This window comes from Mastomys coucha, unplaced genomic scaffold, assembly GCF_008632895.1.
Source record: "Mastomys coucha isolate ucsf_1 unplaced genomic scaffold, UCSF_Mcou_1 pScaffold17, whole genome shotgun sequence".
Lineage (NCBI taxonomy): Eukaryota > Metazoa > Chordata > Mammalia > Rodentia > Muridae > Mastomys > Mastomys coucha.
This window is the reverse complement of record NW_022196899.1, coordinates 931165-954124: the sequence shown is the minus strand read 5'-3', so window position 1 is coordinate 954124 and position 22960 is coordinate 931165. Positions and strand designations below refer to the sequence as shown.

The 22960-nt window shown below is 36.5% G+C and overlaps 1 pseudogene; it reads right to left on the bottom strand.

The window, feature by feature from the left end:
- Nucleotides 1-269: 269 nt before the first annotated feature.
- The window catches only part of LOC116094837, a 41353-nt pseudogene continuing 18662 nt past the window's right edge, over nt 270-22960 (bottom strand).

Sequence of the window (22960 nt, the reverse complement as noted above, 5' to 3'; positions counted from 1 at the left end):
CCTTCCTTGACCAAATTATCATTGAGTAGAGTGTTGTTAAGCTTCCACGTGTATGTGGGTGTTCTATTAATTTTTTGTTGTTTTAACTCAAGTAATCTAGGACTAGCATTATTTGCTAGACCTGGCATTTGCTTGGTATATAAGGTTCAAGTTTCCTCTCCTTTTTTATTTTTTTTATATTTTGCATTTTTTCATAATATTTTTTTTTTGATGTCTAAGATATTTTTCTTCAGTGAAGTATGAGCTTCTGTTCGTGGTTTCTGATCAATTTAGACAGTTGGAATACCAGTGGCACTGTTCACTGCTTTCTGGGCAGCCTCTTTCACTTGGTGAGCTTGTAGTACAGTTACAACAGCATCAACCCTTGAGCAGAAAGACTCTGGAGACTCAGGCATGTGAAGTAATTCTGAGTTATCAATCTCCAATAGCATGCCAGTGATTTTGCCAGGAAGAGAAGGGTATACGTCTTTAATAAGAGGAAATAGCCATTCATCCAACATTTGCTTTTGCTCTTGCAGGGGCGCAGATACCAACCTGGAAGCACTTAAAGGTTCTGGGCCTTGAACATGAATGGCAGGCTGTTGCATGGTAACTTGTGCCCGTGCACTAAGACGGATGTTGTTGGGGATTGTGGACCCCCACAGTGTCTTTATCGTGGGGAACAGTGCAAACAGCAGGAGTGGCTGCAGCAGCAGCAGCAGCTTTAAGACTTGGATCTATTATGTTGATGTGTTAACAACACGCTGTGGTTGACATAACTCATGGAACCTGTGAGGAAGCTGGTCTCACCTTGCTAACTGGTGATCTAGGAGCACCAGGGTGGATAGCACCAGGCATATTCTGGAATGGATGAGGTCTGGCTCCCTGGGTAATCCAGCGAGTACTTGGTTTTAGTTGGCTAGGTGGATAGCGTGCAGCACGGTTCTGAGTCTTTGGGATAGCGGTCATGAAGTAGCCTGAAGGAGGTGCTAGCTCTTAGGGGTTGGGCACAGCTCATACACTTGCCATCCTCTGCATATACTGATTATATTGTTTAGTGCAGAGAGCCTGGCACTCTTCTTGGGACTGAGCTAAAGCTCCATACAGTGGCTTCCTGGCCACAATTCTACCATTCATCTCTGTAACTACATTAGTGGATTCTTCATGGGATAAGAAACATGCAAAACCAAACCCTTTGCTGTGCCCACCTTCCACCATTACTTTTGCACTGGTTATTGTGTCAAATGGAGAAAACTCTTTCCAGAGACACTCGTCATCAATACCATCATCAAATTTTTTACATGAAGGTTCACACCCTTATATCTGGTGATCCTATCTTGTTTCATCTGCTCAATTTTGGCTTAAGTCCCTACTTTCTTGTGAGATCAACCAACACAGATCTATTTTCGATTAAGCTCATTTCTATTCATCTCATTCACAGCTTTATATGCATATTCATGCCTTTCAAATCCTACAAATTCAAATATTTTTAGATTTTTTTCCCTTTTCACCCATCATTACTTTCACACTTAATACAGCTCAAACTTGTTGGCATCCACAATAGTATCTGGGTTAGGCAACTGGATACCCAGGTGGGACAGTAACTGGATGGCCTTCCTTTCTACTCCACGCTATGTCCCTGTATCTCCTCCCATGGGTGTTTTGTTCCCCCTTTTAAGAAAGAATGAAGTATCTACACTTTGGTCTTCCTTCTTGAGCTTCATATGGTCTGTGAATTATATCTTGGGTATTCCTAACTTCTGGGCTAATATCCACTTACCAGTGAGTGCAAACCATATGTGCTCTTTTAAGACTGGTTATTGCACTCAGGATGATATTTTCTAGTTCCATCTATTTGTCTAAGAATTTCAAGAATTCATTGTTTTTAAATAGCTGACTAGTACTCCGTTATGTAAATGTACCATATTTTCTGTATTCATTCCTCTGCTGAGGGGCATTTGGGTTCTCGGAAGCTTCTGACTATCATAAATAAGGCTGCTATGATCATTGTGGAGCATATGTCCTTATTACATGTTGGAACATCTTCTGAGTATGTGCCCAGGAATGGTATAGTGGGGAATTGAGGTACTACTATGTTCAGTTTTCTGAGGAACTATCAGACTGATTTTGAGAGTGGTTGTACCAGCTTGAAATCCCACCAGCAATGAAAGAGTGTTCCGCATTCTCCACATCCGCGCGAGCATCTGTTGTCACCTGAGATTTTGGTCTTAGCCATTCTGACTGGTGAGAGGTAGAATCTCAGGGTTGTATTGATTGCATTGACCTGTTGACTAAGGATGTTGACCATTTCTTTAGGTGCTTCTCAGTCATTCAGTATTCCTCAGTTGAGAATTCATTGTTTATATCTGTACCCCATTTTTAATAGGGTTATTTGGTTCTCTGTAGTCTAACTTCTTGAGTTCTTTATATAGATTGGATATTAGCCCTCTATGAGATATGGGATTGGTAAAGATCTTTTCCCAATTTGTTGGCTGCCATTTTGTCCTATTGCCAGTGTCCTTTGCCTTACAGAAGCTTTGCAGTTTAATGAGGTCCCATTTGTCAATTCTTGATCTTAGAGCACAAACTATTGGTGTTCTATTCAGGAAATGTTCCCCTGTGCCCATGTCCTCTAGGCTCTTGTGCACTTTCTTTTCTATTGGTTTTGGTGTATCTGGTTTTATGTGGAGGTTTTTGATCCACTTAGACTTGAATTTTCCACAAGGAAATAAGAATGGACTGATTTGCATTCTTCTACAAGATAACCACCAGTTGAGCCAGCACCATTTTTTGAAAATGTTGTCTTTTTTTCCACTGGAGGGTTTTAGCTCTTTGGTCAAAATTCTAAGAACCATAGGTTTGTGGCTTCATTTCTGGGTCTTCAACTCTATTCCATTCATCTACCTGCCAGTCACTGTACCAATACCATGCAGTTATTATCACGATTGCTCTGTGGTACAGCTTGAGGTCAGGGATTATGATTCTCCCAGAAGTTCTTTATTACTGAGAATAGTTTTCGCGATCCTGGGTTTTTTTGTTATTCCAGATGAATTCGGAAATTGCTCTTTCTAAGTCTGTGAAGAATTGAGTTGGAATTTGATGGGGATTGCATTGAATCTGTAGATTGCTTTTGGCAAGATGGCCATTTTTTACTATATTAATCCTGCCAATCCATGAGCATGGGAGATCTTTCCATCTTCTGAGTTCTTCTTTGATTTCTTTCTTCAGAGGCTTGAAGTTCCTGTCATACAGATCTTTCACTTTTTTAGTTAGAGTCACAACAAAATATTTTATGTTATTTGTGCATATTGTCAATAGGGTTGTTTTCCTAATTTCTTTCTCAGTCTGTGTATCCTTTGAGTAGAGGAAGGCCACTGATTTGTTTGAGTTAATTTTATATCCAGCCACTTTGCTCAATTTATTTACCAACTTTCAGAGTTCTCTGGTGGAATTTTTGGGATCCCTTAAGTATACTATCATATCATCTGCAAATAGTGATATCTTGACTCCATGGGCCTTGAATTCCTAATATTTCCAGAACTTTTATCATGAAGGAGTGTTGGATTTTGTAAAATGCTTTCTAGGCATCTAATGAAATAATAATGTCTTTTTTTCCTATGAGTTTGTTTATATAGTGGATTACATCGATGGATTTTCTTATATTGAACCCTCCCTGCATCTCTGGGATAAAGCCTACTTGCTCATGATGGATGATTAGTTTTGATGTGTTCAGGGATTCGGTTTGTGAGAATTTTATTGGGTATTTTTGCATCGATGTTCATAAGACAGATTGTTCTGAAGTTCTTTCTTTTTGGGGTCTTTGTGTAGTGTAGGTATCAGTAATTGTGGTTTCATAGAATGAATTGGGTAGTGTTCCTTCCATTTCTATTTTGTGGAATAGTTTGCAGAATATAGGTATTAGGTCTTCCTTGAAGGTCTGATAGTCAATCTGGTCCTGGGTCTTTTTGGTTTGGAGACTATTAATGACTGCTTCCATTTCTTTAGGGGTTGTGACCCTGTATCGATCATTTATCTGATCCTGATTTAAGTTTAGTATGTGGCATCTGTCTAGAAAATTGTTCATTTCATTCAAATTTTCCCGTTTTGTTGAGTATAGACTTTTTGTAGTAGGATCTGATGATTTTTTACATTTCCTTAGTTTCCATTTTTAAGTCTTCCTTTTATTTCTGATTTTTATGATTTGGACACTGTCTCTGTGCCCTTTGGTTAGTTTGGCTAAGGATTTATCTATATTGATTCTTTCCAAGAACCAGCTACTGGTTCTGTTTATTCTTTGTATAGTTCTTTTTGTTTCTAGTTGGTTGATTTCATCCCGTTTCATTATTTTCTACTTTTTACTCCCATTGGACCTATTTGCTTCTTTTTGTTCTAGAGCTTTCTGTTTTTCTATCAAGCTGTTCATGCATGCTCTCTACAGTTTCTTTTTGGAGATACTCAGAGCTATGAGTTTTCCTTTGAGCACTGCTTTCATTGTGTCCCATATGTTTACATATATTGTGGCTTCATTTTCATTAAATTCTAAAAAGTCTTTAATTTATTTATTTCTACCTTGACCAAATTAACATTGAGTAGAGTGTTCTTCAGCTTCTAGGGGTATGTGAGCTTTCTAATATTTTTGTTGTTGTTGAAGAACAACCTTAGTCCCATATGATCTGATAGAATGCATGGGATTATTTCAATCTTCTTGTATCTGTTAAGGCCTGTTTTTTGACCAATTATATGATCATGGAGAAAGTACCATGAGGTGCTGAGAAGAAAGTATATACTTTTGCTTTAGGATAAAATGTTCTATTGATATCTGTTAAATCCATTTGGTTCATAAATTCTGTTAGTTTCAGTGTGTCTCTGTTTTGTTTTTGTTTTCATGATCTGTACATTGCTGAGAGTGGGGTGTTGGTCTCCTACTATTTGTTAGATGTGGGCTTTGAGCTTTAGCAATGTTTCTTGTATGAATGTGGGTGCCCTTGCATTTGGAGCATAGATTTTCAGAACTGAAAGTTCATCTTGGTAGATTTTAACTTTGATGAGTATGAAGTGTCCCTCCTTATCTTTTTGATAACTTTAAGTTGAAAGTCAATTTTATTCAATATTATAATGGCTACTCTGGTTTGTTTCTTGAGACCATTTGCTTGGAGAATTGTTTTCCAGCCTTTGTCTGTCTTTGTCACTGATGTAGGTTTCCTGTATGCAATAAAATGTTGGGTCCTATTTATGTATCCAGTCTGTTAGTCTACATCATTTTATTGGGGAATTGAGTCGATTGATATTAAGAGATATTAAGGAAAAGTCATTGCTGCTTCCTGTTATTTTTGTTGTTAGAGTGGAATGTTTATGTGGCTATCTTCTTTTTGGTTTGTTAAAAAAAGATTATTTTCTTACTATTTCTAGAGTGTAGTTTCCCTCCTTAGGTTTGGAGTTTTCCATTTATAATCCTTTCAAGGGCTGAACTTGTGGAAATATATTGTATAAATTTGGTTTTGTCATGGAATACCTTATTTTCTCCATCTATGAGGAAGAACGTTTTCTCATCTATGAGAATTGAGAGTTTTATGGGGTATAGTAGCCTGGGCTAGCATTTTTGTTCTCTTAGGGTTTATATGACATCTGCCCAAGATCTTCTAGCTTTCATTGTCTCTGGTGAGAAGTCTAGTGTAATTCTGACTAGCCTGCCTTTATATGTTACTTGACCATTTTCCCTTACTGCTTTAAAATTCTTTCTTTGTTTAATGTATTTGGTGTTTTGATTGTTATGTTATGGGAGGAATTTCTTTTCTGGTCCAATCTATTTAGAGTTCTGTGGGCTTCTTGTATGTTCATGGGCATGTTCTCATTAGGGAAGTTTTCTTCTATAATTTTGTTGACAATTTTTACTGACCCTTTTAGTTGGGAATCTTCATTCTCTTCCATATCTGTTATCCTTAGGCTTGGTCTTCTCATTGTGTCATGGAATTCCTGGATATTTTGGGTTAGGAGCTTTTTGTATTTCACATTTTCTTTGACTGTTGTGTCCAGGTTTTCTATGGTTATCTTCTGCCCCTAAGATTCTCTCTTCCAACTGTATTCTGTTGGTATTCTGTTGCATCTATGACTCCTGATCTCTTCCCTAGGTTTTCCCATCTCCAGAGTTGTTTCCCTTTGTGATTTCTTTATTGTTTCTAATTCCATTTTTAGATCCTGGATGGTTTTGTTTAATTCCTTCATCTGTTTTATTGCGTTGTCCTGTAGTTCTTTAAGGGCTTTTTGTGTTTCTTCTTTAAGGGCTTATGACTGTTTACCTGTGTTCTCCTGTATTTCTTAAAGAGAGTTATTTATGTCCTTCCTAAAGTCCTCTATCAGCATTGTGAGATGTGATTTTAAATCCAAATCTTGCTTTTCTAGTGTATTGGGGTTATCCGGGACCTCCTGTTGTGCGAGAACCGAGTTCTGATGATATCATGTAGCCTTGTTTTCTGTTGATAAGGTCCTCGAGCATGCATTTTGCCATCTGGTTATCTCTGGTGTTAGTTGGTCTTTAGCTTTTCTCTCCTGTGGACCTGTAAGCCTGTGTCAGCACTCCTGGCAGGACACATACAGAGAGGGTTGAGGAACAGCCACAGCTCCTGGGTGCAGATAGAAACTGGAAGAACCATATCCCAGCTGCTACACCACTCCTGAATCCTGTTTCCTCCTGGCTGGTCCAGCCTTCGACAGTCACCAGAAAAGAAAATCAGAGCTTTTATTTATTTTTTATTTTTTATTAGATATTTTCTTTATTTAAATTTCAAATGTTCTCCCTTTTCCTATTTTCCCCTCCAAAAAAAATCCTATTCCTTCCATCCTCCCCTTGTTCACCAACCCACCTTCTCTAGCTTCCTGGCCCTGGCATTCCCCTACACTATGGCACAGAGCCTTCACTAGACCACTGGCCTGCCTTCCAATGGTGACAGACCAGGCCATTCTCTGCTACATATGCAGTAGAGCCATGAATCCTACCATGTGTACTGTTTGGTTGGTAGTTTAGTCCCTGAGAGCTCTGGGGGTACTGCTTAGTTCATATTGTTGTTCCTCCTATGGGGCTGCAAATACCTTCAGCTCCTTGGGTCCTTTCTCTAGCTTCTTCATTGGAAACCCTATGCTCAGTCCAATAGATGGTTGTGAGCATCCACTTCTGTATTATGGGATAGTATTTGACAAAATCCAATACCCCTTCATGATAAAAGTCTTGAAAAGATCAGGGATTCAAAGCCTATACCTAAATATAGTAAAAATAATATACAGCAAGCCAGTAGCCAACATCAAACTAAATGGAGAAAAACCTGAAACAATCTCACTAAAACCAGGGACTAGACAAGGCTGCCCACTCTCTCCTTACCTATTCAATGTAGCACTCCTGAGCTTTTACTTTTACCATCACGTTTTTTATATCCTGACTGCGGTTTCTCCTCCCTCCTTTTCTTCTAGTTCCCTTGCCCCTGTCCACCCAAATTCTCTTTCTATTAAGAAAAGAGCAGGCCTTCTATGGATATCAACCAAACATGGCATATCAAGTTGCAGTGAGCCTGAGCACCTTCCCTATAACAAGGCTGGGGTTAGGCAACCCAATAATTAGGAAAAGCATCCCAATAATCTAGCAAAAGAGTCAGAGACAACCACAGCTCCCACTGTTAGGAGTCCTACAAGAACGACCATGTGGTATTTTTACATCTTCTGATATCTTCTCCATAGTCTTTCTTCAAGGACTTGAAGTTCTTGTCCTACAAATCCTTCACTTGTTTGGTTATAGTGATCCAAAGATGTTTTATACTATTTTTGGATATTATGAAGGGTTTTATTTTCCTGATACCTTTTTTATCCATCTATCACTTGTATATAGGAGGGCTACTGTGTGTGTGTGTGTGTGTGTGTGTGTGTGTGTGCTCATGTGTGTGTATGTGTGTGGCAATCCTGTATCCAGTCACTTTGCTCATGGTGTTTATCAGCTCTAGGATTTCCCTGGTAGAATTTTTGGGGTCACTTTTAGATACTATGATATCATATACAAAGAGTGACACTTTGCTTTCTTCCTTTCCAATTTGTATCCAGTTGGCCACTTTTAGTTATCATATTGTTCTAGCTTGAACTTTGAGTTATATATTGAATAGATATGTACAGAGTACATAGCCTTTTTTCCTCCCTGATTTTAGTGGAATTGCTTTAAATTACGCTCTATTTAATTTGATATTGGATACCAGCTTGCTATATATTGCCTTTATGATATTTAGGTGGTGACAATTCCCTGATCTCTCTAAAACGTTTATGATGAAGGGGTGTTGGATTTTTGTCAAATACTTCTTCAGCTTCTAATGAGAGGGTCCTTATCTTTTCCAGATTGTTTGCATTATGGACTATATTGGCAGATTTTCTTATATGGAACCATCCCTGCATCTCTGGAATGAAGCCTACTTGACACTGGTAGATAATCCTTTTGATGTATTCTTTGGTTCAGTGTGCAAGTATTTTATTTGGCAGTGTTCCTTCTGTTTATATTCTGTAGAATAATTTGAGGAGCATTACTTTTTCTTTGAATGTTCTGTAGAATTTGTCCTAAAACACTCTGGCCCTGAGGATTTCTTTCTTTCTTTCTTTCTTTCTTTCTTTCTTTCTTTCTTTCTTTCTTTCTTTCTTTCTTTTCTTATTTATTGGTTGGGAGATTTTTTTTAAAGGCTTTCTTCTATTTCCTTAAGGGTTATAGTCCTACTTAAATTGTTTATCTGATCTTGACTTAACTTTGGTAAGTGGTACCTATCAAGGAATAGGTATGTTTCTTTGAGATTTTCAAATTTTATAGAGTACAGGTTTTTGAAGAGAGATTTACATCTCTCTTGATTGTTTGGATGTTCTTGTGTCATTGTTGTTGTTGTTGTTGTTGTTGTTATGTCTCCTTTTCATCTCTGATTTTGTCAATTAGGATATTGTCTCTCTACCTTTTAGCTACTATGGCTAAGGGTTTGGCTATCTTGTTGATTTTCTCAAAGAAATAACTCTTCGTTTTATTGATTTTTTTTGTGTATTCTCTTTGTGTCTATTTTATTGATGTCAGCCTTGAATTTGATTATTTCCTGCTGCCTAGTCCTCTTGCGTATATTTGTTTCTTTTTGGTTCAAGAGCTTTTAGGTGTGCTTTTAAATTGTTAGTATGAAATCCCTCGAATTTAGTATGAAGGCACTTTACTTCTATGGAATTTCTTCTTATCCCTGTTTTCACTGTATCCTATAAGTTAGAATAAGTTGTACATTCATTTTCATTGAATTCTTGGAAATATTTAATTTATTTTTTATTTCATCCTTTGGAGGTCATTTAGTAAAGAGTTGTTCAGTTTTCATGAGTTTGTGGGTGTTCTGTTTTTCTCTACTGTTGTTGAAGTCCAGCTTTAATCCATGGTAGTTTGATAAGAAGGATACAGGGTGTTTTTTTTTTTTTTTCAATTTTCTTAAATCTGTATTTTGGAGGTCTCATGAAGTGCTGAGACAAAGATACATTCTTTTGTGTTTTAGTGAATTTCCTGTAGATATGTGTTATATCCATTTGGTTCAAAACATCTGTGAGCTCCATTTTTTTCTCTGTATAGGTTCTGTGTTAATGAACTGTTCATTGATGAGAGTGAGGTACGGAAGTTTCACACTACTGATATGTGTTCAGTGGTGTTCAATATGTGATTTAAGCTTAGTAATGCTCCCTTTATAAATGTGGGTGCTCTTAGGACAGTGGTGGTACATGCCTTTAATCCCAGCACTTGGGAGGCAGAGGCAGGCAGATTTCTGAGTTCAAGGCCAGCCTGGTCTACAGAGTGAGTCCCAGGAAAGCAAGGGCTATATAGAGAAACTTTGTCTCAAAAAATAAAAAAAAAAAATAAAAAATATGAGTACCCTTGCATTTGTGACATAGATGTTTAGGACTAGGATACCGTCTTGGTTGAGTGTTTTTATGAGTATAAAATGTCCCTTTCCATCTCTTTTGGTTAACTTTGGTTGGAAATCTATTTTGGTAGATATTAAAATCTCTACACAAGCTTGCTTCTTGAGTTCATTTGCTTGGAAAATCTTTTTTAACTCTTTACTCTGAGGTAGTGTGTACCCTTCATGTTGGGGTATGTTTCATGGATGCAACAAAAATAAAGGTCCTGATTTTACATTCTTACATTTAGCATTTAACTTTTTATTGGGAAATTGATTCCATTGATATTGAGAAATTTAAAAAACCAATTATTATTAATTCCTGTTATTTTAGTGATAGTGGTATGTGCATGTGTGGGTTTGTATTATGTCTTTTCTGGTGTGAGATTATTTCCAGTGTTTTCATGGGTACAGTTAACTTCCTTATGTTGAAGTTTTTCTTCTAGTATTTTCTGTAGGACCAGGTATATAGATGGATACTATTTATATTTGAGTTTGTCATGGAATATCTTGTTTTCTCCATTTATAGAGATTGAAAATTTTGTTGGATATAGTAGTCTGGGCTAGCTTCTGTAGTCTTTTACAATATTCAAGAAATCTGCAAGGTGCTTCTGGCTTTTAGATTGTTACATTGGGAGGTCTGCTGTAAATCTAATATATCTGCCTTTGTATGTTAGTTGTCCTATATACATACCCTGGCAGCTTTTAATATTTATTGTTTGCTTTGTTTTGTATTTCATTGGCTTGATTATTATGTGGCAGTGGGACTTTCATTTCTGCCCCAATTTATTTTGTGTTTTGTAAGCTTCTACTACCTTTATAACCATATCCTTTTTAAAAAAATTAGAAATCTTTTCTTCTATGATTATGTTGAAAATATTTTCTGGGCCTTCGAGCTGGAAATTTTCAATGTCTTCTATTCCTATTATTTTTAGATCTGTTCTTTTCATAGTGTCCCAGATTTCCTGGATGTTTTGTGTCAGGAACTGTGATAGCTGTTCTCAATGAAGAAACAGAGGGCATGCATACCTGTGATCTGCATCAAGATGCAGGACGACAGTATGCCTTTGTTCTGGGTCTTCAGGCTGGGAGACACTGCCTTTTGATCCAAATCTTGAGGCACATCTTTAAAGTGGGTCACACGTTCTGCTCTGAAGGAAGGGTTTGTTCTTTCTGTGTTTGCCTTTACTCTGCCAGCACATTTACTTCTTTACAGACATTGGAACCTCCTTCCTCAGGATTCCAGTTGATACAGAGGACCAGCTGAGATACCCAGCTTCGTGAACTGAGAAATTACTAGATTCTTGACTTTCCATTCACAGCTGGTGACTGTAGGATTTGTTGGAGTGGAGCTTGCAAATAATCACAATAAATTCCATATAAAGATAGAGACAGACACAGAGACAGAGACAGAGACAGACAGACAGACAGACAGATAGATAGATAGATTGATAGATAGATGATAGATACACAGATGCATAGAGAGAGACAGAAAGAAGAGAGGAGGTACATGGCAGAGAGAGGGGAAGAGAGAGGGAGGGGGAGAGAGATTCATTCTATAAGTTCCGTGAAGAACATTTTGACATTAAACATGGAGATGAAAGTTTGGAATTTGCTCAGCTGATTTTTGGTCTTGCTTTGGACCAGTATTTACTTACTAAGCTTATTTTGCTCTATTATGGGATGGTAATGTTTATCCTCTACCACTATATGTTGAAAATATGTGATCTGCATCTTGATTTTACAGGTGATTACACTTAGGAGACTGTACAAATCTCAGAAAAGATTTTGAACTCTGGACTTTTAGACAAGTTTGAGACTATGATAGCATATGAGGACTTTTTAAGTTGGACTATGTTACGGCTACAATCCTTACCTGTCCAGGGAGTGGGATGTGGTGGATTGAATAGGAATGATGCTCATAGACTCATGTGTTTAAATGTTTGGCTCATGAGGATCAGTACTATTCAGAGGCATGGCTTTGTTAGAGTAGATATAGCCTTGTTGGAAGAAGTGTGTCACTTATAAGGGGTAGGCTTTGAGGTCTTCTCTGTCCAAACTATACATTGTGGGGCACACAGTCTTCTGTTACTTGTGTATCAAGATGTGAAACTCTTAGCTCTTGTTTTTATACCATGTCTGCTTGTATGACTTCATGCTTCTCACCATTATGATAATAAACTAAACCCTTGATACTGTAAGCCAGCTCAGTTAAATGTTTTTCTTTACAAGAGTTATCCTGGCCATGGTATCTCTTCATAGCCATAAAATACTGAGAAAAGAACATTTAAGAATTAATATTGTCTTTGACCCATGTATCAATTTCTTCTTTTCAATCTTCTACATCTGAAATTCTCTAAAAAAATACAATCTGTATTATTTGTATTCTTTTGGTGATGCTTGCATGTATGGTTCTAATTCACTTACCTAGATTTTTCATTTCCAGTATTTCCACAGTTTCTGGTTTTTTTTAAATATTGTTTTTTAATTTCAGTTTTCTGGTCTACAACAGTTAAATTCATTTTCATAGATGGTTTGTGTATATGTGTGGGGGGGATTGGTGTGTGTGTGTGTGTGTGTGTGTGTGTGTGTGTGTGTGTGTACATGAGTGTCTTTTCCTGGATTTCTTTAAAGGATTTCTCATTTCCTTCTTAAGAATCTTTATCATCTTCATAAGATTGGATTTAAGGTCATTTTCTTATGCTCCACTTATGTTAGAATATCTATGGTTTGGTGTAATGTGAGCTCTATTGACACCATATTGTCATGGCTGGTTTGGATTGTGTTCTTATGCTTATAATCTAGGCATCTGGGTTTGTAATGAGTATAGACTTAGGTGACAATTTCATATTTTATCTTTGTTGGATGAATTTTTTTGGATGTTCTTTCCTCATGTTTTTTGGTTTCCATTCTGGTCTTCTGGCCTCAGTGCCCTGTTGTTCTGGTGAATAGTGAATCTTCAGGGCCAATAGAGTTACCACTGAAGTTTTGGTGGTCTATGTGATTTCTGGGTATTAGCCCCTAGGGTTCTAGAGATCTGGGAACTGACATGGCCTGTTTAGCTCTGAATACTGATGTGGCCTTTGGGGTTCCCAGTTTCTATAGTTCTTGCAGTTACTAGTACCAGTATATCCATTGGTAGAATGGGAGTCTTTTGCCAAGACTGTGGGCTGAATTGTAGATCTCAGGACAAGGGTGCAGCTGGGAAGAGCTTTAAGGGGTGTTAGTGAGCTGTCAACAATGTCTTACCAGGAGTTTTTATTACTTACTTGGCCTCCAGTAGAGTAAGAGTTTTCTGCTGGGGTTGTGGGCCAGGGTATGAAGCCAAATTTTTAAATTTTATTTTCATTATTATTTTAGGATGGCTATTTTCTAATGAGAAAGAGGAAAAAGGGTGTGAATTTGAGAAGGTGGAGAAGTGGGGGGAAATCCAGAAGGTGCTTGAGAAGAAGAAATAATATCCAGAATATATTATGTGAAAGTATATATCTACAATTTAAAAAAAGAAAAGAAAAGGAAAAAAATAATATACTAAACACTGGTCTATGCTAGAGAAGCTTTCATTCCTTAGTGGAACTTAGCTAAATACACAGATCTGAAGATCAGAGTAAATACAGTTTATGATATGAATGCTTTGTAAGAAATTTAGAAACCTTGAAAGCAGGTGAAGTATTTTATTGGAATGTAGTCATATGCCATCTCCCGAGAAACCCTATTTTTTGAAGAAGCCTGGGCTCTATCAAACCAAGATATGCCAAAGATGAAGCATAAATAGTCTACTCATATTCTTTTATGTCTGTATGGTGGTGTAATGAATGTAATAATACCAAGGACTAGTGGTGACAGGCGGTAACAGAATATCTTCTGTTATTTAGAGAGAAGCTGTCACCATGTCTTCCTGTGTAGTAATGCACATAGATTGGTCATTATATGTCTAACCTTGTAACTACATTTATTTAATTAGATTATAATAAACAATAACATAGATCCCTGTTTACCTGATTGATACAAACACTATTTCTCTTTCTTGAGAACAAACCTTGCATCTGGCCCCTTATTGCTGTCACTCCTCCCTAGATTTTACATGGTAGTGGTTAGAAAAAGACTTAATTCTGTAGTGAGACAATACGAACTACTGAGGGAAAGAGTCTAGTAACTAGGGGTGAAGTAAAGAACCTGCTGGCCAAAAACTCGCTGACAATTTATCTTACACTCAGACGATGAGTGACATGCTCTTTTATTTCTTTAGAAATACTTATTAGCCACAGCAGTAGGATTTTTCCCAGGAGCAAGAAGCTGGCCACTTCTTGATACAGTTTAATAGAACTCCTTGGCCTCAGGGATCACTCTTATTGGGGATTCCACTGGCACAGGCGCATGGCACACCAAGACAGAGAGCAAAGGTGAAGTCTGCTCTTGCCTGCCCAGGTCTGCGCAGGTGACCTTTCAATAAAGCAGGAAACCTGTCTGAAGTAGTACCAGTTCCTAGCTGACACGGTGACCGATTGAAGTCTTTAGGGGAAAGAAGACACTGGGAGAGGTGTTTAAACTCTGCCTAACTTATTCAGTAATCGAGATAGTCAGGAAGCCTGAGAAATAATTGAAGTACAACATGCAGGAAGAAGCTTCTGTTTGTTTTCATTAATACAAAAATGAGAGGTAATCCATTTTAATAATTAGACATTATAACGAGTTAGCAAATACTGTTCACAGGCCAACCGATTGTTTATGGAGACAAGAAAGAGGAACAGTTGAGATGTTTCTTCCATGGTTGCATAGCACCAGAGCTGGCGAATCCAGAAGCTGTCTAGCAGGATTGTAGGGCTTGTGTAGAGCCACTGAGAGGCCATTGTGGACATTTTGAAGGTGAAGCCTAGGTTTCAGTAAGGAATCCAAGACTTTGGAGATAACAGAACCATGGGAATGGGACATCTTCCAAGAAGAACTGTATATAAGTCTTTGTAAAAGTACAAGTGACAGACACAGGTGCCAGATAGCAAAGATGAATATATAGAAACATATAAGCTCTCTGAAACCGAAACCATATGCACTGGACATGGAATTATGGGGTTTGATTTTTACACTGTTGGCTTCATTCTTACTTAGTTCTATCTTCTCTCACTAGGCCCCATTCCTTCCATTAAAAACTGTAATGTGAATTCCATTCTATGCTAGAAGTTTATCCTTAAGAAAAATCAAAAATCAAAAAGACAAAATCAAAACACAAAAACCAAACAAGTAAAACTCCACCACCACCACCACCACCAAAACCCCAGGAAAATAAATTTAAGAAATTACCTTGAATCTTTGAAGTGATTTTGGAACACTGGAAATTTGAACAACATTGAGATGATAAACAATCTTGGATCTTTAAAGTTGGACTGAATGTGCCTTGCATCATAAGACGACCCTGCATTTATGAAGGTCTGGACCAGAAAGTGGAACTTAGAACAAAACCTGTCCCCTCTAAGCTCATGCCTTCGTACACTTGGTCTTTAATGGCAATGCATTTTATGAACTATAAGGTAACATACATCTTTCTGGCCTTAAGTGGTTTATTTTGGTGGTATTTTATCACAGCAATAGAAAAGAGATAACTCTGATTACAACTCTGACCTTTCTGGGACAGAAGGTAGAAAGAGCCTACGAGAAGTTGCTCCACAGTCATTCCTGCACTTGCAGAAGGCAAGAGGGATGGCTTCATTTCCCAGGACTGTTAGAGTTCTGATGTGGCTCTGGGTTATCTGTCCTCCTCTTGCTGTCAGTGGGACTTTTAGATATTCAGCTGCTGTGTTGCTGCAAATGAAGTATGTTTCTCAGCTATCTCCCTATTCAACTTTCAGGAAATTCTCTGTTTCATTTTAGGTTCCTTTTCATATGTAAAGGTCCATGAAGACTAGAAATCCTTACTGATTTTTTTTTCTTTTTCATATCCATATAGAACTATATGACTGTTAGAGTATAAAAGTAGCTCATTATATTTTTACATGTTGAACTAATCAAGCTTTGGAGTTAACATTATCCTGTATGTTCTTAATATTTTTTCATTATTTTACATGGAAATTCATTTGACATAATTCATTCTTACCACTTTAACATAGCAATTATTGTTTAGAAGTGTGTTTTCAGAGCTGAGAGCTGGTTCAAGAGTCAAGAGTACTAGGTCTTATAGAGGACCCACACTGAGTCTATAGCAACAATGTGATTGCTTACAGTTGTCTGTAAGTCCAGTTCCAGGAAATCTGGTGATGTGGTCTGTATTCCATGGGTACCGACCATAAACATTATGTGCTTATATACATGCAAAACATCCACACACTGATTTGTCACTTTGTCTGCCCCTCATATAGACATCCCTTTCAAACGTGGATCCTAACTTCTACAAACTAACTTTCTTTCATTGTTTGGGATTAAAGGTGTGTACTAAGGGCATGTCTGTATTCCAGCCAGAGGGATTGAAGAAATGTTCTAAGGCTGAGCCACACCACAGCTAGAAACACGTTTTTCCAATTAGCAACACACTCTCAGACACAGTGTGATCAAATATCCTTTGTCTAATGTATATTTTAAATACTGAAGAGGAATCATGCTGGAGAAATACAGAATGACCTAGGACCTATGACTAACGATATAATTTTTTTTCTTAATTTTACAGGATGGTTTTTGGAAACTGACACCAGAACTAGGACTTATACTAAAACTTAATGTAAATGCTTTACTCAATTCTCCTGAAGAAAAGGGCATTCGATCTCTAGGTAAGGCACTGTTTTTCAGTTAATTAATTCACTATGTTCTTTCATTTTCCAGTCATTTATAGGCAAATTCCTCATTGTAATAAATTATTTTGTAAACTAGTACATTCATTTGGAAAGCACTACTTTTGTAAGTTATGTGTGACTAAAATTAGATTTATTTTATTTTATTTTTTTGAGTCAGGGCTTCACCATATAGCTCTCCCTGGCTAGCCTGGAAATATAAATATAAATAAATCCTTTTAAAATTTACTTTCAGAACAGGAAAATGACTTAGTCAAAAGGATGCTCACCCTGAAATTCTGAAAACTGAAGTACGATTCTTGACCTCTGCCAGGGAAGGAGAGAAGCAAACCCTTCTAATTGTTCACTGACTTCAGGCAGCATCTTATGACATGCGGATGTCCCCTGCCAACTCTCCCTCTTACATACAAACCCAGACAACAGGAAGTTTGCTTTGGTAAAACTCTATTTTGCCAGTGAAGTTAAAACTTTAAAGAAAATGGTTGTGTGAGTCACACTCACTCGAGTAATTGAGAACAAGTCACATGAAGTTTAATAACATTGTTCCCCAAATGAATATATAAGTAAATGATTATTTTATTTATTTAACAAAAGATATTCAAAGTAGAATGTGAACTACATTAATTGTTGAAGCAATTCTTTTAAGGATTAATAATATTATTATGAAATTACAAATATTTAATTCTGTTCAGTATTAGATAGAGGAAATCTGAAGGCCAAAATATTAAAGATTTTATATTATTAAGGTAGAACTTAAAGATTTGAATTTAGTTTTCTTTCAGAATATCAATGCTATCATTTATTTATGTGACATTTTAATTGTATTTAATTTTTTAAGATTTATTGCATTATAATGAGAAAAGTTACATGATTTCAATTTATCTGAATTTGTTAATGTTTAAAAACATTTTAAGTAAATAGAATTAAATCACATTCTTGTTTCATTTTGAACCCCAACTTCTCACAGAGATCCCCGCTTCAATATCTACAATATCTTTTTTTGTCATATTCTTTAAAATTTATAAAATATTATAATAATAAAAATTAGTATTATAAAAGTTGTTCGATATAAAACAACAATCATTTTAACAGTTGTATGTAGATGCTTGTCTATGGTAATACTGAAAATACATATGTTTTTCTCAATATAAATTTTAAATAACTCCAAATGTATTAAATGTATATTTCAAAATAATACATCACTACTAATATTTTCTTGAAGGAACATAAATATATAAAGTGTTTTTGTTTGTTTGTTTTGTATTTAGTAGAGCTTAAAATATTTGCTCTTACTGTAGTAACTTGATACAGGAGTTACAAACATTAAGCAAAGCATTCAGTCTCACTCTTTGTTGTTCTTTTACAAGTCCCCTCCCAATTTAATTGTCTATGTTTCTTTTGGGTATATAAATACTTTTAAAATATGAAAGCTGTTCTGAAAACCATAGTATAATGTAAAAACATGACATAAACAATACTACTAATAGAGAGGCTGAGATAGGAGAAGCAAGATCTCAAGACCACTATGTTGTAAATAGCAAGACACTGTCATGAACAAACAAGCTGAAAGTGTATATAGATTGTATAATATTAGACCTATTTCTCCAATTACCAAATTAGAGAGAGCATTAAATGGCAGTCAATAAATTTCTAATTCTTCATATTTTTGGATTTCAAACGATTAGGATATGTTGGTAATATTAATTTTCATATTAAGATATTAAGAAAAAGTAAAGGTTACTTCCTGTTGTTTTTGTTATAAGAGGTGGAATTAGATTTGTGTGGATTTGTTGAAAGATTACTTTCTTGCTTCTAGGGTGTAGTTTTGCTCCTTATGTTGATGTTTTCCATCTATTATCCTTTGTAGGGCTGGATTTGCGGAAAGATATTGTGTAAATTCTGTTTTGTCATGGAATATCTTGTGTTCTCCATCTTTGGTAATTGAGAGTTTTGCTGGGTATAGTAACCTGAGCTGGCATTTTTGTTCTCTTAGGGTCTGTATGACAGCTGCCCAGGATCTTCTAGATTTCATAGTCTCTGGTGAGAAGTCTGGTGTAATTCTGATAGGCCTGCCTTTATGTTTCTTGACCTTTTTCCCTTACTGCTTTTAAAATTCTTTCTTTGTTTAGTGTATTTGCTGTTTTGTTTATTATGTGACAAAAGGAATTTCTTTTCTGGTCCAGTCTATTTGGAGTTCTGTAGGCTTCTTGTATGTTCGTGGGCATCTGTTTCTTTGGGTTAGGGAAGTTTTCTTCTATAATTTTGTTGAAGATATTTACTGGCCCATTACCTTGGGAGTCTTCACTCTCTTCTATACCTATTATCCTTATGTTTGGTCTTCTCATTGCATCCTGGATTTCCTGGATGTTTTGGGTAAGGAGGTTTTTGCTTTTGTGTTTTCTTTGACTATTGTGTCAAACTTTTCTATGGTATATTCTACCCCAGAGATTCTTTCTTCTATCTCTTGTATTCTGTTGGTGATGCTTGCATCTACGACTCCCGATTTCTTTCCTAGGTTTTGTATCTCCAGGGTTAGCTCTCTTTCTGATTTCTTTATTGTTTCTATTTCCATTTTTAGATTCTGGATGGTTTTGCTCATATCCTTTACCTGTTTGGTTGTGTTTTCCTGTAGTTCTTTAAGGGACTTTTTCATTTCCTCTTGAAGGGCTTCTAGCTGTTTACCTGTGTTCTCCTGTATTTCTTTAAGGGTGCTATTTATGTCTTTCTTAAAGTCCTGTGTCATCATCACAAGAAGTGATTTTATATCAGAATCTTGCTTTTCTTGTGTGATAGTATGTCCAGGACTTGCTATGGTGGGAGTATTGGGTTCTGATGATGTCAAGTAACCTTGTTTTGTGTTGCTTATATTCTTATGCTTGCCCCGAATCATCTTATCTCTAGTGCTACCGGCCCTTGCTAAATCAAACTGGAGCCTCTCCTTTCTATGATCCTGGTTGTGGTAGAACTCCTCAGAGTCAAGCTGTCTCTGTGACCCTATGATTCTGGGATCCCATGACCCTGGGCTTGTTAGAGCATCTGGGAGTAGAGCTTCCTATGGGCATTTTGGGACTGGCTAAGGAGCTTGCTCCCAAGGTCTGCTCAGGGCACCAGCCCAGACAAACTGGAGGAAACCTGTGCCACTGGACTCGTGGAGTTCCTGTGTGCTTGGTCCTGCTGGTCCCAGTTACTCCCAGTGTTTGGACAGATGTTGTGTCCTCCTCACCTCTGATCCTGGGCAAGTTATAGCGCCTGGGAGTGGAGCTTCCTCTGGGTGTCAACATTTTAATTTTTAAATAATGAAAGTATTGCTAATCTGCATCATTTTAACCAATATTTATTGCATATTCACCAAGTTTCAAATACTTTTGTAGCTATCTAAGTTATATTAATGAACAAAATGTGTTAAAGTCCCTGCTCACATGTATTTTAGACTTTTTTCTTCCTTGTTCTTCACTTAGAGCTTGCTTTTTTAGCCTTAATGTGCACAAGAATAATTCAACATTCTGATCAAATCCTAGTTCTGAAGTGGAGCCTGATTCTGGACATGATTATGCACGTTAATGATGATATTGATGAGCTGGTGGCTAATGATTTGCTAACCATATATTGATGAGATTATCAGAGGCTTGGAAGGTCTTTAACTTTGTAACTAATGAATCTCAGCATCAGGATCTCTTTTATAAATTGATTAGGGCGTTATTCTATTCTTTAGTCATGCATTTTCTTATTCACCTTTGAAACATTACTTGTTCATAATCATTTGCTTTAATCACATGCAGCACCAGTTTTTCAACTCTAACCACTACTGATAGATTTGCATTGGAAGGAATTCTCACTGCTTGTAAGTGCACTGCCCTGAATTTCAAATACAAACATTAAAATTTTTGTGGAAATTTCATCTCTTAAAATCTAACTCTAAATTTACAGCCACTTGAAAGAGGGAGAATTTCACATGATCAGTATAAAATTTCAGTAACATGTTTATTGTTTCTATCTCAAGAGTGATCAGCCTCATGCCACTGATGCCCATGTAATTGTTTCTAGTTAAATATATTCACCTCTTCTTCTGGGCCATTTTCATGGTGAATTCAATTCATAATTCCCACGGTTATTCTTCCACGTAGGAGTGCTTCTAAAGAGGTATGTTTGTCATTCAAACTGTGAGTCACTGTGGTGAGCTAGCCAAGCTGGAGCTATCCTCTTCATCTTCATGTCCATTACCTCGCAATAATAGCACTAGTTTTACTGAAAAACACTGATCCCCTACTAAAAATATGCATGAATCTTTATCTTCAGGATTTATTTGTTTATTTATCAATCTATCTTTTTTTTCTTGGTTGGACATACTTACATAGTCTTTATAAAGGCAAGAGAAAGAATCACATCAGTAGTTCCAGAAACTACAGATAATTTTATTTATTTTATTTTATTTTATTTTTTACATGCTGGAGCTCAAGGCAGCCTCAGTAGGATTGCAGAACTGACCTTAAAGCAAAAGTTCTTTTTACCTTCCGATTTTGCAAGATATTTCCCCTTTCATTCTTAGCTCTTTTTGTTAAGAGGAGGCAAGGTGTGGAGCTTCTTGCCTCTGCTGGAAAACCAGACACTTGTTTGTTTATTTGTTTATTTGTTGGAATTTTGCTTGTTTATTTGTTTTTGTGGTTGTTTGTTTTATGTTTCCTCATACAATTCCTGTTTCCTTATCTGGATATGTTCATATCATCCAAATATTAGAACAGGAGACACACTGTAGCTATTATTTTTTCCACAATATTTTGTTTTGTTTTCTTGGTCGTCGTAGTGGGTTTTTAAATTAATTTACTTTCTACCCTGACCACAGTTTCTCCTCCCTCCTCAAAAAAGGGGAGGGCTAACATGAATTTCAAGAAGCCTTGGCCTATCACGTTGCCATAGGAGTAGGTGCTGCTTCTCCTATGGAAGCTAGACAGAACAGCCCACCGAGGAAAGAGGATCAAAAGGCAGTCAACAGAGTCAAGGGATCAAAAGGCAGGCAACAGAGTCAGACACACACTCTGTTCCTGCTGTTAGTAGTACTACATGTAGACTAACCTCCACATCAGTTACAATTATGTACAGGGCCTAGGTCTGTCCCATGCTTCCTCTCTAGTTGCAATTCAGTCTCTGTCAGTCCCTCTGGGCCCAGGTTAGTTGATTCTAGGTTTTCTTGTAATATCCTTGACATCTTTAGCTCTTTCAGTCCTCCTCCCCCACCCCTTCTACAGGGTTCTCGGGCTTTATTTCATGTTTCAATATTTCCACAACTTTTAAGAAAACATTAAATAATACCTCTACACATTTGTATTTCAGAATAGTAGATAGTCCAACATGTGTTATAGTAGCTTATTTTGAGCTAAGAAACAATGTCTCATATCTTAATAATTCTTGAAATAAAATTATTTTGATTATATGATGAGAGGGCAACCTAATAAAAAATGAAGAAGCTAACTACTTGGACTTCAAAAGTTCCATTGTTTATATAACTGTTTTAATTATCTCCTGTTCTTAGTTCTTGGTAGCTACTATCTTACATGACTCCATCTTTTAGGTTGCGGCTTTGTTGTTCCTTGCATGGATTTTCTTGACCAAGATGTATTTTGTTCCAATTTCATTTATTACATCTGAAGTCAATTACTACCTGACACAGAAACCACAGAAGATATACCCAGAAAGAGATGCATCCTATCTCAGTCACCCTAACATTTCATGAAATGAAAGGTGAAATACACTTTGGATGTCAGAAAATATTTTTGTTATTAAGTTTTTAATTAATTTTTATTTGAGGTCTATTTTACTTCAACTTCATAATTAATCCTTGATGTTTATGCTATATAGATAATAACTGAAGTTGACCATTGTTGTAAGGAGAGCTGACCTGCCAAGTAAACCTATGCTCAAGAATAAAAGCTTTATGTAGACATAATATTATTTTCTTTAACAATTAACAGGCTTCATATGTAACACAGAGTGATTGCCCCTTTTTCTTTAAGGCCTTGTGAGTCTGTACATCTATCATAAAGGTTATGTCATGTTTTTCTTATATAAGTATTCCTTTTTTAAAAAATGCACAGTATATATAGTCACATGATACTTTTTGGAACAAAATTCTTAGATCAAAAACCTTTTTAAAAATTCACAGAAAGCTTTATAGCATATTTCAATGTAATCTACTACATAAACTAAAAGAAAAAAAGCACATAGTTATCTCAATAGATGCTGAAAAAGCATTTGACAAAATTCAACATCCCTTAATAT